Source organism: Puma concolor, chromosome B3 (assembly GCF_028749965.1).
Source record: "Puma concolor isolate L17-30 chromosome B3, mPumCon1.1.hap2, whole genome shotgun sequence".
Lineage (NCBI taxonomy): Eukaryota > Metazoa > Chordata > Mammalia > Carnivora > Felidae > Puma > Puma concolor.
In genome coordinates this window covers 930,755-944,545 of record NC_141672.1, presented here as the reverse complement: position 1 = coordinate 944,545, position 13,791 = coordinate 930,755, and the positions used below count along the sequence as shown (strand labels likewise).

At 45.7% G+C, this 13,791-nt stretch overlaps 1 pseudogene; it reads right to left on the bottom strand.

Moving 5' to 3' along the window:
- Positions 1-398: 398 nt before the first annotated feature.
- On the bottom strand, positions 399-1,089 carry LOC147579604 (immunoglobulin heavy variable 3-74 pseudogene; annotated as a pseudogene).
- Positions 1,090-13,791: the final 12,702 nt, after the last annotated feature.

Below are 13,791 nucleotides of genomic sequence, written 5' to 3'. Positions count from 1 at the left end.
ACAGTAGGTCATGGGACTTCTCAACCTATTTTGTCATGGAAAACAATGTGCTTTGGGTTCTGTTGCTCGAGGGAATCCTGACTAATACATGCAGATGATTTATCTCTTGTTTAGAGGAATTGAATAAAGCTGTAGCTCATTTAAAGTCCTGAATAGCAAAGTGCCATGAAGGAAGTGTCACGTTGTTTGATTGGGACAAGGGCTGGGTGAAGATAATGGGGAGCTGTGGGAGCTTGTGGTCCTGGCTGCACAGGGAGTGCATCTGGGACTCATGTAAATGTTCAGCTATTGTGCCTCAGGAAAACTGCAATTCACTCATACTGAGTGACAGGAGTAAGCAATGCAAACAACTGTGTCTTTGTGCATGTTAGGGTAGTTTTCCTATGACAACACAGTTGTTAATTCAGAGAGTTAATAGATAAACTCAGAATCCTGTGACCAGAGAGGCTCCCTGGAGAAACTGCTGTGTGGACAGGAAGCCCCGGACCCTGAGAGGAAACCTGCCTGTAACCTCCATCTTCACCTACTCCTGGCAACACAAAGGAGAATTGTGCATAGTGTGCGCCCCCTGGTGGTGCTGATCCCCTCCTGCAGGGAGGTTTGTGTGTGGGTTCCCAGTGAGGTCCCCTCACCCTGTCTCTTGCACAGTAATATGTGGCCTTGTCCTCGGCCCGCAGGTTGTTCATCTGCAGATACAGCGTGTTCTTGGCATTGTCTCTGGAGATGGGGAATCGACCCTTAATGGAGTCTGCATGTCTTGTGCTACTTCCATCATCATAAATATATGCGAGCCACTGCAGCCCCTTCCCTGGAGACTGGCGAACCCAGCTCATTCCATAGCTACTGAAGGTGAATCCAGAGGCTACACAGGTGAGTCTCAGGGACCCCCCAGGCTGCACCAGGTCTCCCCCAGACTCCACCAGCTGCACGTCCCACTGGACACCTGCAGACATAAGACATCTTGGTCAGGAAACTGTCACACATCTACTGGTCTCACTCATATCCACTCACATACTCGGCGTCTCTCGTTCACCATGAATTACCTTTTGAAAGAGCAACCAGGAACCCCCAGCCCAGCACAAACTCCATGGTGAGGTGTCTGTTCTGTCCTGATCTAGAATGGGAACACCTGGGACTCCCCGGGCTGGGGCTCCTCTCCCTGCTGCAGGGTCTGGGATGGGCTGGTTGTATCACCATAGAGAGCACCCCATTTGCAGGTGCTCTGACATATATATGAAGCTCCAGTCTTAGCTTTGATTCCTTAAAAGTGAACAACAGGGTTAGGGACGCACTTGTAGTTTAGTTTGTGTAGATGGTGCTGTGACAATTTGAATACAGTCCTGTGTGCATTTTTACAGGTCTTTCATCCACATAGATCATTTTCACTCTACAAGTATTTTACATTCTTTTTGAAGTTTAACCCAAAATACTTTATTCTGTGCCATTTTCACTTGTATAATTTTGTTATTTATTTTGCATGTATTTTCATGCTGGTGTGTAGAATCACAGGTGGTTTATTTTTATTTATTTTTTTTGTTCATTTTGCATTCTGCTCTTTCCTCATTTACAAAAACTGGTTCTAATATTTTTTGTGGTATCTCTAGGGTTTTGTTATGTTCGAGATCAATGTCACCTGCAAACTACTAATTTTCCTTCCTCCTTACTGATTTAAATGTCTTTTATTTTTTTTTATTCCCTATTTTTTTCTGGTTACGTCTTCCAGTTGTAGGAGAAGAAAGCTTTTCCCTTCTTTTCTTCTGGGATTTAGCCAGTGTAAGGATTCAATTGACATAAGACATATCTACAGGAGAGAATAAATTTCATTTTGCAAGTGCCTGGCCTTCCTAATGATATGACACCCAGAGAAAGGACAAAGCAGGTGGCACTTGTGATTTTCAGACAACAAAACATTGGATTTGGCAAGTTAAGTTTGGGGTATTATGTTAGTCACCAAGTAAGTAGGTTTGTTTGCATAGCCTTCTTGTCCCTGTGTTCCTTATTCTGGTGCTAACGATGGTTCTTCCCTCTTGGTACACGGGAGGGAGATTTATATCCTTTTGTCAAGGGACGATGGCAAGTCTGAGTGTACTTGGACTATTTCTCAAGTGACTTTCATCCAAATAAGCAGTGTGACAAGATGACATAGTTTGAGGTGGAATATGTATTCTTCACATTACCATGGGGAATGCTTATGTTAGGGGTGACCATCATTGCCTGGCTCCTGATTTGACAGGAAAGCCTTCAGCATTTTACCGTTCAATATGCTGTCAGGTGTGGGCTTTCATAGTGGCCACGATCATGTGGAGGTAATTTCCTTCAGTTCCCTTTTAATTGGGTTCTTTTTAAATGATGAACAGGTGTTGAATTTTGTTTAATTTTTTTTTAATCAATCAATGATGGCTTTGATTCAATCATTCCCTCTGGTAATGGAGGACATCACATTTATGCATCTGTGTATGTTGAAGGATCCTTGCATCATCCCTGGAGTGAATCACACTGGATTATGTTGTATGATCCTCTCAATGTTCTGTTGAATTCAGTATGCTCAGATTTTGTGAAGGAATTTTGCATGTATGTTCATTTGAGATAGTGACCTGTAGTTTCCCTTCTTGTGGGGTCTTTCTTTGGTTTTGGTGTGAAAACAATGCTGTCCTCACAAATTTCATTTGGGAGTGCTGTTTTTTTATCAGTGTTTTGTAATAGTTTGAGAAATATTGGCATTAATTCCTCCTTAAATACTTAGTAGAAGTTTTAATAAAGCCATGGACTCCCATGCAGATTTTTGGAGGGTGAGGTTTTAGAGAAAACTTATTAATTTTTCTTTTGTTCATTTTGTATTTTTCCATGACACAGTCTCAGTGGAATACATTATGGCATAAAATGTGTAATTTGTTCTTGGTCGTCTAATTGTTGGCCTATAAATACCTCAGTTTTTCTTTAATGATCCTTTTTATGTCTTTAGTTCAGTTATGTCTCCTCTTTCAATTCTGATTGCATTCGTTTGAGTCTTCCCTATTTCCCTAGGCTACCTATTTGTTTCAAATTTAGTTACTTTTCCAAATACAAATTTTTATGTAATTGATTTGTTTTCTGTATTTGTGATAGTCTCTATTTTCTGTCTGCTTCATCTTTTTATGTTATTTTTTTTTAATTTTTTTTTCAACGTTTATTTATTTTTGCGACAGAGAGAGACAGAGCATGAACGGGGGAGGGGCAGAGAGAGAGGGAGACACAGAATCGGAAACAGGCTCCAGGCTCTGAGCCATCAGCCCAGAGCCCGACGCGGGGCTCGAACTCCCAGACTGCGAGATCGTGACCTGGCTGAAGTCGGACGCCCAACCGACAGCGCCACCCAGGCACCCCTATTTTTATGTTATTTTTATGTGTATCTTGTTATGTCAACATAAATGCCAATGAGTTTTTTAAATAATCTGAAAAATATACAATTCATATGAAAGCACACAACCCATGGAAGCAACAAAAAATCATGACGTCGAGAGAACCTGGAGACATCACACTTCTCTCTTTCTAAAGATATTGCAGAGGTACATTAACCACAACAGTGTGCTTCTGGCATCAAATGAGACATTTAGGCCAGTGGAGCTCATCACGGAGCCCAGAAGTAGAAGTTTGCAGATGCAGTGAGCAAATCCTCCACGAGATTTCCAACAATGCACAGTGGGGGTAGGGTAGTGTCTCTTAAACATGGTGTTGACTAGGGGCACCTGTGTGGCTCGGTAAGTTAAGCATCCCACTTCCACTCAGTCATGATCTCACGTTTTGTGGGTTCAAGCCTCACATCAGGCTCCTGCTGAGAGCTCAGGGCCTGGATTCTGTTTCTGCCTCTATCTCTGTGCCTCTCTTCTCATGATCTGTGTCTCTCCCTCAAAAACAAAGTAAACATTAAAAAATAGTACTGATATATACATGCAAAATAATAACATTTGCCATAATCTTGCTTCATACATATACATCGACACAAAAAAATCTCAAAATGGATGAAAGATTAAGAAGAACACTTGAACCTAAATGCCTTCAAAGAAAACATGAAAGATATATATGATGACATTCACTTGGAATGATTGATTTGATATAAAAGCAAAGTCACAGAAAAAAAAGCAGGCAAGGGGAACTACATCATACTAGAAAAGGGGCAAGCAAATATCTGCAGAGCTAGAAGGCAGTCTAGGGAGGGTAGACATTACAATAAAAAATATTGAAAAGGAGTTAATATCCAAAATGCAGGAGGGACAATAAGGTGTTCTCATTTCCAGGCCATCAGACCACACCTCAAGCTTCCCCCTTTCCCTAATGGAGACCCACCTCCATTCAAAGTGCTCCTCAGAGGATGAGTCTTAAAGATGTGCCCACTAGTGTCTAGGCCTCACATGCACAAGAGGATGGATTGCCCCCATTGCAGAACCTGTGCTCAGGGGGCCTGAGAAAGGAGCTGCCCCCACCCATCAGTAGCCAGATGCCCTGTCTTGCTGCAGAGGGAGGACTTGACCCTGTGATAGACTCTGTTACTGCGGGATGTTCTTGCTTTACCTCCTCACCGTGTAACACCCCGATCTTGTGAGTAAAGAAAGAACAGAATTTGATTCAGATGGCAATCAAAGCTACTGATTTGTACAATGTAGGAACCATAAAGTCTTTTCTCACCTATTACCCCCCCTCATCTTTTGTCCCTAACCGGGCTGCCGGTCAGGCCTCAATTCCTGGTGATGAAGACGCGTTACTGGAATGAATATCTCTACTTTCTTGTCAATGCCATTGCACTCTGATTCACAAGTTCTCTTTTCATGTATGCTTGGGGGAGGCAACTAAGTTGGGCTCAATATTACTCCAAGTTTTGAAGCCAACTTACATTCTGTGCCTTCACCCAAGTCTGCACTCTTGTTTAGTATGTCCGTGACTTGTCACTCTATTACCAAAGGAATCAGGGAGCCCTTGCAGACTCGCCACCCTCCTGTCTTCTTAATGTCCACGGTTGCAAACAGCTACTGCCAACGAACTATGTCACAGTGCTTCAAAACTCCCCACAAAGTGTCTTGTCAGTTTTTCACATCCCTCTCACTGGTACAAAAATGCAGTTGCATAAGCTTCTAAGGAAACCTGGCTACTGCTTCCGAAGGACCCCTAACTTCAATGCTTTGCTCTGTCTCTGTGAGCCCCTCACCCCTACCTGATGCTGCCACAGATTTCTTTTCGTGGCTTTCAGAGTCATTAACCTACTTTAAAGTGTTAATATTAGCTCTGTGCACACCCCAAACTCTCAGCTGTCTGAATATCAATAACATGTTTCACCTCTCATTCCATGGAAATGCAGTGGCTGCAGGTATCCTGCGACAACCTGTGCCTCTCAGATATGTCCTATAACTTTCTTCCCATGAAAATTAGACCTTGGGTCATCAGGCCCCACTGCATGCTTGCACCCCCACAAGTGCTGTCTGGATACATTAGGATCCCCACTCACCTCTGTATTCCTCTCTGACAAGTTTGTAATTTCCAGGCCCACCACCTACCTACCAGCTGGCCACTGACCAACCCCTCCATCATCTTGTGTCATGTTTACAGTTTAAATCGGGTTATCCCACTCCCCTCCCTAAAAAGGGAGACCCAGGGCACCTGGGTGGCTCAGTTGGTGGGCGTCCTACTTCAGCTCAGGTCATGATTTTGCGGTTTGTGAGTTTGAGCCCTGCATCGGGCTCTGTTCTGTCAGCTCAGAGCCTGGAGCCTGCTTCAGATTCTGTGTCCCCCTCTCTTTCTCTCCTCCCCCACTCACACTCTTTCTCTCAAAAATAAATAAACATTAAAAAATTTTAAAAGGGGAGACCCTACTTCATTCCACACGATTGCCCTCAGCTACAGGAATGGTTTCTGGGATATCTGGTGTTCAACCCTGAGTTCTATGTAAAAAAGATTTTTTTTTAAACATTTATTTCTTATTGAAAGACACAGGGTGTGAGCAGGGGAGGGGTAGAGAGAGGGGGAGACCTAGAATCTGAAGTAGGCTCCAGGCTCTGAGCTGTCAGTCCAGAACCCGATGTGGGGCTTGAACTCACAACCTGCGAGGTCATGACCTTAGCTGGGGTCCATAGCTTAACCAACTGAGCCACCCAGGTTCCCCACCCTGCCTTCTATTTTGTGACAGCTTCTGTATGTGGGGAAACATAGGAACCACTGAGGCCAGTGTCCCTACTAGAAGTACTCCAGGCGTCCTCTCTGCCTGCTGTAAATTCAGTCTAAGCCACTGCGCTCCCAGGTTTTCCCAAGCTTGCACATCTGCAAAGGGAAAGACTGCCACTATTCACAGGCCTTCCAGACCTGCCCTTGAGTCTTCAGGGCTGTTGGCACCCTCTGGTAATCCCACAGGTCCTCACCGCCATGAGTACCAGAGGACAGAGGACATTTTTCCCCCAGGCCTATAATTACTGCCCTATTATACGCAACTGATCTTTCTGCTAAAATTGCTAACAGTCACTCCAGCCCAAACCGTGAGGAGACTGTCACTATCTTTCCAGCGACTGACAGAGCTCACAAGGCTGTCAAATACACAGCCAAGATCAGAGGCCCCTGTCCTTTCCTTCACTTTAGAAGCCTGCCTTTTTCCCTGATTTGGACTATTGTTTATCATGTAAGTTCCTCACAATGGGAAAAGACAGGTGGACAGATAATGATCAGATGGGGTGTACATCGGGGTTGAGTGGGCCTCCTGAGGCCCCTTTCTTCTCTCCTTTGGTCTTGCACCAACCACATTAGATGGGATAATTAAGAAACTGAGAGACAGTGGGTTCTTCCCAGGCATCCACTAAACCTCTGACTAAATTATTTCCCAGGGCACTACTCGTAAATCTCTCCCAAGTTTTCTATAATCTCAGCAGGCCCCAGGGAGTCCCTCTAGCCCCTCCCTGCCCACTGGGGCTCTCCAGATGGATTTGACAAATTGGCTTCCTCTTTGGTTAATGGCTGCATGTTTGGTGGATGGACTAATGCTGTCTGACTGGACATGCCAGTGCCACAACTGTGGTAAAGAATGTAATGCCTGAGATGGTTCCTGGATTTGCCATTCCATTATGGATTTAGCCAGACCAAGGAACTCACTTCAGCACATAGACAAATTACGTACTTGCAAAGATTTGGGGGTGATAATTAGAATTTCATACCCCACATCATCCTTAATCATCACAAAGGAGGACGATGAGGATATGTGGATTAGGGGAACAGATATGGAACATGAAAAACTAGAGACAAAAGTCCTTCAGGAAAAATCCGCCTGGAAACTGGCCTGGAACATCCAGAATCATTGTCCTTGGCCCTTAATGAGATTTGGAATGCTCCAAATAGCAGGCAGGGACTGACCCCCTTTGCAACAGTATTTTCGAAAGGAATCCTTAACCCTTTCTTTACTGATTGAGTGAACTTCATGATAACTTATATGACCAAGTTGATGCCATGCATAGCCATGTCCAAGAACTAACAGGTACACTTGGGTCATAACATCCACAGACAATAAGAACATGGCCTCTGCCACTGACTAGCCTTGCCACCCTTTCTACAGAATATAGGATGCTTATCAGGTCTTCAGAGAGCACCGAGGGCCACCTCACTGAGAAGTACCTTATGATGAACTCCTAACCGACTACACTGCCATCAGAATTAGGGAAAGATTCCTCTGGATTCACGCAAGCTGCACAAAATAGATCCAGATCGCCATTGTCAAGACCGTGGATGACCATCCCCATGATGACCATTGGTAAGGATTCCCAGAGACAATTCCCAGGCTCCGGAAGCACATGGCATCACATAGTAGGTCACAGATCAAAAAGCTGCCTTTCCACCTAGTTTCATTTTCCGGCTCTTTCCTGTCAGGAAAAAAAAAACTTTTTAAAATAGAGGGGGCGCCTGGGTGGCGCAGTCGGTTAAGCGTCCGACTTCAGCCAGGTCACGATCTCGCGGTCCGTGAGTTCGAGCCCCGCCTCGGGCTCTGGCCTGATGGCTCGGAGCCTGGAGCCTGTTTCCGATTCTGTGTCTCCCTCTCTCTCTGCCCCTCCCCCGTTCATGCTCTGTCTCTCTCTGTCCCAAAAATAAATAAACGTTGGAAAAAAAAAATTAAAAAAAAAAAAAAGAAAAAAAGAAAAAAAAAAAAGATAAAATAGAGCCTACCCTTTCCCCCACTATTAAAAGACTGACTACATTTCCTGCTCTCCCTCTGTTCCTCTACAACTGTCTGTCTTCAGACTGCATCTGCCCCATTCACCTGTGTAGTTATCTCAGCAGGTCAGACACAGACCCTTACACCAGTTTTCCAAGTCCCGTCTACAGTAAATAATCAGTCTGATTGTCAATTGTTTTGACATCAGGATAGCAAGTAAGCCCCCAAAGTAGTGTTATTTCCTGCCAATGCAAGCAGGTGAACGCACCATGTGGATGGACAAATGGAAGGGTGTGGTATCCACAACCAGCACGACAATGTCACTCTGCCTTTCCTTCCACTGCATTGATTGGGACCACAACTTTGATGGAAGCTTCAGGATGGTGCTTTGCTCAGGTGAAGTATTGGGAAAGAATATTTCCCTTTGTATGAAGACAGTCATGGTTCTGGGTTCTCTCTCTTGGTGACATAGCAAGGCAATCTGGTGCCAGATGGTCACTAGGTGCTCCAGCATAACCCCCATGGCACAAGCACTTTCCAGATCCCAAAATGTTTCATTGGCACTCAGACAACCTGTGCATCAACTGGCATAGCTCAGCCACTTCCAGGTAAGGCTGCCTAAATGCACAAGTCATATGAAAGTAGACCGAAAATCTGGAGTAGCTCAGTCAGATGACAAAACCCACCTTATAGCTGCTGAAGGGCTGCAGGCCTCCCATGTCTCACAAACTTTCAGGAATGGATGATAATTGACCAGTGACAGTGACCCTCAATTGCCCAGACCAGTGGGAACTCATGACAGGCTCTACATGAGCTGGTCAGCCTAACATCTTGGCATGTTTGGACTGTTAGGAATTCCCAAGGCAGCAGGATAGAGATGTACAGGTTGAGAGCAGACTGTGGCTGGGACTCCTGGGTCATCGATGCTGAATGGGACATACTGTGTAGCTCAGTCATGACAGAGTCTCCCCTGTGGCCCTTGAGATACCCTCAACTGCCTAGACAGTCTTGGGAATGCGAGCCATCTTATGGACAGCTGGGCATTTACATTTCAGTAGTCAACTGTAAAGTGCCACCTGTTAGGAGGGGGCTTTAATGCCCATGAAGTGGGCAGACTGAAAGGAGAAATGGTGTGTTTAATGCCTCCGCTCCTTCACTAAATCTTGAATTATGGGCTGCAATTACTCAGTCCTCTATTGAACACAGTATTGATGTACATATACTGTCTTAATTGGATGTGGGGGGGGGTGTAATTTGCAGTCCTACAGACTCCTGATATGTAGCTCCCCCCAGGAAACCCAGGCACTGGGTTTGTTCCCACTGGCCTTGATGGCATGTGAGGGCATCCACATCATTAATCACCTTGGGGTGATTGTCACAGCTTTTGATACAGTGAAAAGACTGGAAGCTCTGTAGGTTGTCTCTAAGTAAACAGGCCATTGATACCTTGAGCTTTTCAGTGATTTATGAATCTGGGGCACTTGGACCAATCCAGACAGCTGTAGCGTGTCAAGCACTTAGAGCAAAAGCTTGGAGCCAATTGTGAAGACCTACTAGAGCCAATCAATGTCCTTGTCTCCCTCCCTTTGGACAAATGATTCCACGAAACCTTGCATTTTCATGATGGTGTAGTGCCTGTCACCATTTCTCTCTTTCACAGTGATCCGTGGATATGTTGGTGTAGTGGTCTTGACAGGGAGGACCTGGGATAGAAGTTAGCTCTTCCCAGACACGTGTGCTGAGCCCTCCCACACTGAGGTGTCCCCCACAACACCTGTCAAATAGGGAGCCATTGTCAGCAGCAGTAAGGAATACAGCCAATAGGGGGAGGTTGCCTTGGTGGTGTCCTCCGCTCAGGGAGACATGATGCTCCTGGTCGAGTTGCCTCTGTCACTAGGTAGGCATGGCTAAGCAAACACAGTACCAGGGTACTGGTTGCAACACAGTGGACCCAGCAGCTGGCGTCTTCTTCGACACTAATCTAGGGATATGGTCTTTGGTGTCCAGCAATATCTCACTTGGAGATCAATAGGAAATACACACCTCTGGAACCCCAGGATGGTGCCTGATTGTTGGTCTCTGCAGGGAGTCTGACCTTTTATGGCACTGATAACTTAGGGTGGGGGTTTCTTGCAACACCTGGCATCAGCCCGACAAAGCTAAAGACCACCAGCAAGCTCCAGCTCCTTCCCAGGGCAGCTGAGATGTGGGGGTGAGGAACGAGTGAGCCATTCTCAGTGCTAACACGTTGCAGGGCACCACCTAGGCCCCCAATCCCATCCTTGGGGACAAATGTGTTGGGGACCCCAGCTGTTGTACAGAATTAAGAACATGTAGACTGTATCCTGCTGAAGGAATAGGCAAGAGCCATTGCTCAGGGGGTGGACAGGCGGCTCCCTAGGCATCTTAGTTCTGGCTTTGGATACATGAGATGCATGGGGCCCTCCTGACTCAAGGTGGCGTTTCAGTGCACCCCCAACAAAGGAAATGGAGGCACAGGATTTATGACTCACAGGGCCCAGAAGCAAGGGTACACAAGGACCTTGGGAAGGGCAGGCCTCCTTCCCACATTCCCAGTGATCAGGACACAGAAAACAGGGTAGCAAGTACATGATTACTTGAGAATGGATGGGGCTGAGGTCCCTAACTTTTCACAGGCTCACCTGTGTGGTTATTTGAGAAGGCTCTCAGAAAACCAAAGTGGGAATCCTAGGCAGATCCTTATCTAAGGTTAAACTCACTGAATGGTAGGCAAGAGAAAGAGAGCAGGGATTCACATTCATCGGTCTCCAACCGGATGCCAGACTCATCCACAGGCACTTGTGCCTGCCTTTCTGATTCATTTCATTGGGTGCTCCATTCAGTCTCATGGTCTCAGTCTCCCACATTTGGAAATTTTGTCTCCAGGGAGGCACAGCTTGTGCTAGGTGGAACCTAATGCCAGTCCCTTTCCCTCACAGCCCACAGACACCCCAGTGTGGAACAGGCAGTGTGGGTGGGTGTTAGCTCTCCATTATCCTGAACCCACATTGGGACTGGGGGAAAACAGATTACTTGGAGAATGAGAAAATATTCAGTGTGCAACCGCACAGTTTTGGAGACAACTCATGAATTTGTCCCTGAAAGAGCTTGTGTGAACGTCTCTTAATTCTGGAAACATATACCTCAGTTCAAGACCCAGATGCTGACTCAGGTCCTCTGCATGTAATCTTGGGCTCAGTTTGGGCTCTTGGAAGCTTAGATATATACGTAGAGGCCACAAGCATGCAGTTTTTAAGTTTTATTTCAGTGTTCTGGTCAGTAAGCCATGAGAGATGTGTGTCAGAGCCTGATGTGCCTGTGGACCCCTGTGTCTCCTGCAGACCCCCAAAACGTGGATGTCAGCTCTGCAGCCTCATTACTCTATTTTCATACATGTGCCAGTTGGATTGTCTATAGTTGTTCAGCAGTTAGGAAGCTAATTATGGATTGTCGTCAGCAACAATCAGTCCCTTAACTTTCTCGGGGTTGATAATTTGACATTTGTGGCGACACCACAAGGAATGCAGCTATTATGGCTTAAATGGGACCAAAACCTGCTCTGAGATATAACAGGGATTCTTGAGTTTGCCTGACTGGCCGCATTCTTCTTGGAGGGGTCCACTGTCTGTGCTCCCACCAGTGCCTCGTCCAGTGCACCATGGAGGATCCCAGCTTATGTGGCAATGTCATTTCCTGTTATTGTCGCATGACCCTCTGTGACTGCATTTCTCCGGGATACAATCATAGTTCAGCTGAGCCACACTGCGACTGTAGTAGGTATCCTGACAGATGTTTCCAGGAGCACATGACATACCAGTTTTCACATGACCAATATCGGTTGTGCTATGACATGAATCCAGCCACAAACACCAGAACCCTGAGATCTCAGACGGATGGAATCCAACATGCTCTTGCAGCTGAGGGAGATGTGTGACAATCCTACACTGCAGCCTTCCACACGGCATGTCTCTATGGGAACAGGTTCAGCGTTGAATTCCCCGGGGTCTTCTGCAGTGTCCATGTCGGCTGCTTTTTTGATTTATGGTCTAGCAGACATCTTCATCTTTCCAGAATTTTTGCAAAGATTTCTTGGCAGTGCATAGTGCGGTCAGTGCAGTTCCCATGATAGCAGCAGCCCTCTTCAGTGCACGGGGTTCCGTCTTGCATATGGAAGTCATCAGGGCCCAACAAGGACACCCCATGGCAGGACTCTGGAAGATCACATATATTTTGGATTGGCCTGCCAAGTGTCCCAGCATCGAAATAGGTGCAGTTTGTATAGCATCTGCCTATATTACATTTGTCCCCAGGGGTTAAAATACAATCACTCATACAGCATAGATTGCTATAGCACTGCTCTAAGGAGCTGCAGTCACAATGCTTGCCTGGGTCAGCTAAGTAGTTTCCGAAATGATTGTGGGTCAGGCTTTTATTTCAATGCACCATTTAGATGTTGAAGAGGCACTTGCCTAATCTGCCACTGATTATGTAGTGCGTATGAATGAAGGAACACTTCCTGAAAGCTTCAGGTATACAAGAGAATTGGGTCCTAATGCAGTTGGACCTTTTCTGGCAAGCATATTCATCAGTGTCAACCCACAAACCAATATTTTTTGCAATCTGATGTGTTGCTATGACAGACATGAGTAAATAATGTCTGCCTAAATAACCCATCATGATGGGGCTTTGCGGATGGCATATACTGAAGACAACTGGATTGAAATTAACTTCATGGGATGCATTTCGAATCACAACTAAGGATGAATGTGGTTTAAGAATTCGAAAACCCTTGGACTCATAGTATCGAAAAAAAAAAAGGACTCTGATGCAACACATATTTGCCCATGTTAGCTGGATCTCTCTCGTTATAAATTATCATGAAACCAATATAGTAACTTACATGAATCCCATGAAACAATGAGTCAATTAAGCTAACTAGCCTTATTAGGAATTGGGCACATTTTGACACGTGGTTGAACACACTGTATATTGTTTAGGGTCTGAGAGCAAAATTCCGTGATGGGATGACTGCAACTTAGTAGAGATCCTGAGCACTACACTGGCATTTGCTTGAGGAAGAGGGTATTCCCGATGCTCCTTATATCGAGGTTATAAGTAGGTCCCATTGCATTGGTGTCTGCCACTATCTGAGAAACAATGTGTTCAAATGTTGGGAATCGCTGATGTGTCTGATTTCATAGGCAAGGTCATCCAACTTCATGATACCTTCAAGGCCCTGATAGCACGTGGCCATGGTGACCATGGAAAGAGGAATCTCCTCCAGGTAGCCGAGGTAGTAACAGGCTGGAGGCATGGAGGCGTAGTCCATCTTCAAGGCTCCCTGATCATCCTGAGTGATCATCAGCAGATGTCTGGACCTAAAGGGTTTCTTTGGCCACATGTGGATAACGGGTCTCTTGTCCCAAAACACAGGCTACAGGACAGCCAACCAGTCATCTGAATGCCCTTGCTGTTGTGCAGCTCCTTCTTTGTAATTACCACCTCAAGGAGATGTAGCGCCATGAGGGACGACTTTCAGAACCCTGGACAGGAGCCAGCACTGCCCAGAGTGCAAACTGCAAGAGGGACACCCTCAAGGTGACCTGGTCTCTGCC